This window comes from Rhinopithecus bieti, unplaced genomic scaffold (genome assembly GCF_001698545.2).
Source record: "Rhinopithecus bieti isolate Rb0 unplaced genomic scaffold, ASM169854v2 scaffold_43749, whole genome shotgun sequence".
In the NCBI taxonomy this organism is placed as follows: domain Eukaryota; kingdom Metazoa; phylum Chordata; class Mammalia; order Primates; family Cercopithecidae; genus Rhinopithecus; species Rhinopithecus bieti.
In genome coordinates, this window is record NW_016818380.1 from 251518 (window position 1) to 257517 (window position 6000).

General features: G+C 38.2%; 1 protein-coding gene across 4 annotated transcripts in view; it reads left to right on the forward strand.

Annotated features, from left to right (window-relative positions):
• The window catches only part of CHN1 (chimerin 1), a 214678-nt gene that overhangs the window by 190393 nt on the left and 18285 nt on the right, over nucleotides 1-6000 (forward strand). The gene's annotated exons all lie outside the window — the stretch shown is intronic.

Sequence of the window (6000 nt, forward strand, 5' to 3'; positions counted from 1 at the left end):
TATCACTATAAACATCATTTCTTTTGTGGCATGATTTTAAATGGTGTATTTTGTTGTCCATTATGTGCAGAAATTTCTGGGGTCTGATTCTTATTTCTAAATTGCATTTCCTTTGAATAGCAAGGTGTATGTGTTGCATGGAAATGTTCCAAGTCACTCTTCTTTCAGTTATTATTCCCTTAGTATCACTAAAATGTTATAAGGTTCCAGGCATATATCACCATTCAAGGACCTTCCTGCCACAGGGAGTGGGATAAGAATCCTACATCTGTGGACTTGGAGCCGTGCAGAGGTGTTCGTCAGGAAGCGCCTCAGCTCAGAGTCGAAGCTCAGAGTGAATGAGGAAAGCCTTGTTGTGGCTGGTGGTTATCCAGAGTTGGGATGAGGAACCATCATGAAGAAGGCTATGGTTGTGCCTTTGCACTGGAGGGAAACAGTAGAATGGAAAGTGTTGGTAAAGTGGAGGTATTGAGGCAGTCTGCATTGCAGTTTCACAAAGGCAGATGGAATACTCTTTCCAAAGCACAAATTACCTACTGGAGAACAATGATCTTAATGAGCCTAGTTTGCCTTTATGAGACTGTCTTGACCAGCTGATACTCTGCAACAGTTTTTTAAATGTTTTATGGCTGTCACAAAAGCTTTTCGTTCATGAGTAAGGGTGTATATCATTTCCATTTTGAAAAAGTGAAGGCCATCTACATAAGAATTCTTAGCTATTAATAGAGAACAGGTACAGCACCTATGAATAATCTTTGGGAATATGCTACAACCCCAATCATGTTGGAAAGAAATGTTTTGGAACATTTATCATGACAATAATATGGGGGAAAGGAGAAAGAATTCGTCCCCATCTCCACAGCCACCCACATTAATAGCCTCTACCTCTTATTGTGAGTAAAGGTCAGGAATTGAAAGAAAAGCCTTGAGATTTTTCATTTTATGTTATATCTTGTCCTTAAAAGCATTATATTCAGTGTGATTTGAACCATATTAATGTGTAATACAAGCACGAATCAAATCATTTTGAAAACACGGAGGGCTGGGATTTGAATTCGTTCTGTTTTCTATGACAACTAATTATATTTGGATTGACAGTGGGATTCTTAGGTCTAAAGTGGCTTTGAGGCTCATCTGGCCTTTGACTATCTAAATCCAAACGCAAAGAATTGAGAATTTAAAGAGAGAGTGTACACTAGCTGTGATCAGCTGAAAAATAGGCCCCCAGAGATGTCCACTTCTAATTCCCACAACAACATTTCTTGTTCCTTTCATGGCACGAAGAATGTTGCAGATGTCGTTTAAATTAAGGATATTGAGATGGGGAGTTTTGGGTTGCTATGACAAAATACCACAGACTGGGTAATTTATAAATAATAGAAATTTATTTCTCATAGTTGTGGAGGCCAGGAAGTCCAAGATCAAGCTGCCAGCAGGTTCAGTGTCTGGTGAGGGTCCAAGCTCTGCTTCCAAGATGGTACCTAGAAAACTGTGTCGTCCAGAGGGGAGGTGCCTAGAATGCAGTGTCCTCAGGAGGTGGCAAAAGAGTATAAAAGGGGCCAACTCCCTCTGTCAAGCCCCTTTATAAGAGCATGTAATGCCATTCACAGGGGAGGCGCCCTCATAACCTAATCATCTCTTAAAGGTCCCATCTCTTAGTACTGTCACATTGGCAACACCTGAATTTTTGAGGGGACACTCTCAAACCACAGCAGGGAGAGTACCCTGGATTGTCAAGGGAGGCCTAGTATAATCACAATCATAAAGATCCTTATAAAAGGGAGGTGAGAGGTTGATAAAGATGATATAAGGGGCCGGGCACGGTGGCTCAAGCCTGTAATCCCAGCACTTTGGGAGGCCGAGACAGGCGGATCACGAGGTCAGGAGATCGAGACCATCCTGGCTAACACAGTGAAACCCCGTCTCTACTAAAAAATACAAAAAAACTAGCCGGGCAAGGTGGCGGGCGCCTGTAGTCCCAGCTACTTGGGAGGCTGAGGCAGGAGAATGGCCTAAACCCGGGAGGTGGAGCTTGTAGTGAGCTGAGATCCGGCCACTGCACTCCAGCCTGGGCAACAGAGCGAGACTCCGTCTCAAAAATAAATAAATAAATAAATAAATAAAAAATAAAAAATAAAAAAAAGAAATTGTGACTTTAGTTTTGGAAATTTTACTTAGTAAACAATAGTCACAGTGGAAGAACTACAAAGTTTCTGGAATAATTTAAGTTTGCTCCCAAACCCAGATAGTTACTGTGCTGAGCCGGAAGTTGAGAGTGGAAGTGGAGTGCACAATCTCCTTGATTTATGAGGAAGTTCCTGTTTTTTCTTTGTATTAATACAGCCTTGCAAGCATTATAGTTAGAAGAAAATGATCTAGAAATCCGATATTGATTTTACTTTACTATTTTGAGGGGTGCTAGTGATTTGCATTGCAGATTTTGTGCTACTACAGATATTTTTGTAATNAAAAAAGATGATATAAGGACAGAAGCAGAGGTCAAAGGGAAGAGAAGATGCTATGCTGCCGGCTTGGAAGACAGGAAGGAGTCACAAGCCAAGGAATGCAGGTGGTCTCTGGAAACTGGAAAAGGCAAGGAAAGAAATGGATTCTCCCCTAAGCCTCCAGAAGAAATGCAGACCTGCTAACACCTTGATTTTAGCCCAGTGAAAGTGATTTTGAACTTCTGACCTCCAGAATTGTAATATATGCTTGATGTTTCAAGCTAGGAGTTTGTGGTATTAATAATTTGTTACAGCAGCAATTGTAAACTAATGCACTAACCACTAAACACTATTCTTTCCAAAGAAAAATGGCAGGCTGTCAGAAAAGAAGTGTATATATCTGCCTTTGATTCCTGAGACAGCTTGGTTTGTTCTGCCTTCTTTCTTCAAAATCCACCAAGTCAAAAGAGAGCTTGTCAGGAATGTTTAAAGGAGGGTTTGCCAAAAGCAGCAATTTTGTAGCCCTCACCACAGCCCTTTTTTAAACATCATGTAAAGGTATTGGGTGATGTTTCAACCACCAGGCTGGCAAAGTTGCTGTAGGAGTCAGACTAAATCCAGCTAATACCAGGCAAGCTGTCCCTTCAGGACTCAAAACGCTGGCTTGCTGCTAAGCACACCACAGCGATGACAACTGAGGGAGCAGCAGGGACAATCCTGAGAATGCTAATCATTACATTACATGGGCTATTCAAAACCACGCAGTACAAGGTGACATCGCAGGCATTACACAGTCTGACCCACCAAAGTCACCATTCCTGTAGCCTCCTCTGAAGTGAAGAAAGTGATGTTGCAAGGGCATAGCTAACTGCAGATTGGAAATGGTGCTCCTCCGGCTAGAATATTTATGACCCGAGTAGGTAGCCTTTAAAAATCAAGTTCAAAGGATGGTCATTGTTCATTTAGAATAGTTCCTTTGAATAGTTTTTTTTAATTTATGAAAGGGAAGCTCATAGGTTAATCTATTATTATGTAATCATTGAGACTGTCAAACATTCATCTTTAAAAAAAGATTATTCCAGCAGCATTCCTGAATTGTTTTCATCTTAGCCTTACCAGAATATTCTAAGAAATTAAGAAAGATAATTATTTCAAATCAGACATATCAGTTTAATGTGGGTTGTTTATGAAAGTGACTTCCTATTTTTAGTGTATCATTATCTTTGCTGCCTCCAAAGGGAAATGGCAGGAGTTTTCCTAATAGTAAAGTGTGAGTATTTATTACTTCAGGTATACAAGCCCTTTTAGGTTGAAGAAAGTAAGTGGAAGTAATGTTTTTTAACTACTGTTTTGATTGATTGTACCTAAAGAGTTATGTTTGTCCTTGTAAGCCAGTGAGAAATTGGTAAGACTTGCTTAAAAGTTTCATGGAGCCCTTTTTAATTGGAAACAATATTTTCATCAGTATCCCAAAGAACAAAGCATTCTTCTTAATTTTGCTTATGAAAATAATTCTGATGCATATTAAAATACAAGCTATGCCACTTTCCTGGGGGGGGGAAAAAAGATATGTTTCAAAACAAATTTTTGCCATTATTTAAAATATGAACATTCAGAGAGAATGATTATAATTTCAAATCTTAACATAATTATATTATCCTTTAATCCTGTCAATAGAATGTAAATATCAGCTATTCCTTTCAAAAAATTGATTTCTGTGCTCTCTGGATATAAAACCTGTGTTTTAGCAAAATCAAGCCCCAGAAGATTTGAAAGTAACCTAAAGTTGGTAGTCTAAGTAATAGAAATATTTTTTAAGAAAGTGTAGACTAAAATGTGACTTGAATTTTTTATTCCTCCTTTCATATGTTTATTCTATGCTTATTAACTTGAGAAATTGGAAGGGAGAAATATGGTTTAATAGTAACATAAAAATAACCTACCAAACCAAGAGATTCAACAAATGAAATCATTTATGGACCTTTTATTACTATTATTATTTGTAGTATAGAGCTTCCCTGAGAGAAATGGAACTATATAAGAGTTATATGACTTTAATAAATAAGTATGAAAACCAAATAAAGCCTTAATGGCAAGCTGAAATCTTGATATACTGTTAGTCCCTGAAGCAGCAGTTTTCAGAGCAAGCTCAGGGCTAGTGAATTGCACTGTGAATGTAAGTGTATAAAAAGCAGATTTTAATGACTTTGCCATCTTTGGCAAAGACTTCATATCCAGTCCACCAAAAATTTAGCCTTTGAGATATATTGTTAAAATTGAGCATAACATATTAATATTTTCACATAGTTTTATCTTATTTAAATAAAAGAGAGAACATCAGTTTAGAAAACATTTCCCTCCTCTTAAATACCTAAATCTGAGCTCACTCATCACTTTATCCAGTCTTCACTGAGTCACAAATAAACTTAAGAACCTGCTGATGTTTAAAATGGGAGATGAATGCTGGACGTGGTAACTCACGCCTATAATCCCAGAACTTTGGGAGGCCAAGGCGGGTAGACTATCTGAGGTCAGGAGTTCAATACCAGCCTGGCCGATATGGTGAAACCCTGTCTCTACTAAAAGTACAAAAAATTAGCTGGGCGTTGTGGCGCGTGCCTGTCGTCCCAGCTACTCGGGAGGCTGAGGCATGAGTATTACTTGAACCGGGAGGCAGAGGTTGTGGTGAGCCAAGATCGTCCCATTGACTCCAGCCTGGGTGACAGAGTGAGACCCTGTTTTAAAAAAAAAAAGAAAAAAAAAAATTGGGGGATGACTCCAAACATTCAAAGGAAAAAAGTCAATACCAAACCATTAGTGCCATTCAGATGTTTTATGTGTATGCATCACAATTTTACTTTTTTGCTTTCTACTGGATTTTTATACATAGGGAAAGAATATAACAAAACAAGTTTTATCACTGCATTTTAAAAACCCTACCAGATCAATTATATATATAGATATCTATAATGGGACTCATTTGGGTAAAATATAGCAGTGTTTTTTAAACTGAAGTCTATACAATGAATAATGAGTACAATATACATTTTTGAATAAGAGGTTGAAAATAGCAAATTCATCTTCAATAATGGAAAATATAACCATGAGTACATGATGTACTGTATGGTATACGTGGGGAAAAGTGGTGTGTATGACCCAGTGGGAAGAGGACAGGCTAGGAATCAGTAATCTAAGATTTCGAAGTCAGTTCCAGCACTTTCTGGCTGAGTAACCTGAACAAGTCATTTAGCCTCTCTCAACCTCACGGTCTTCAGCTTGAAATGAACATACTGGGATAGCTTTTTACCAAGAGCCCTTTCTGACTCAATCTGTGACCTGTGTGTATTACACTTAAAGTATGAGGTATATCAACACTATTATTAGATTTTGAAGCTTGTTGAATTTCATGCTTCTAAAACATTGTTATAAGAGTTCTTCCAGTTCTGGACAAGGTGGATAAATATGCTTTTATTACTCCCAATAATTATAACAAAAGGCACTGGACAAAACATATACATCAACTATCGGAAGACTCTGAAAGTTGGAAGGCAGACTA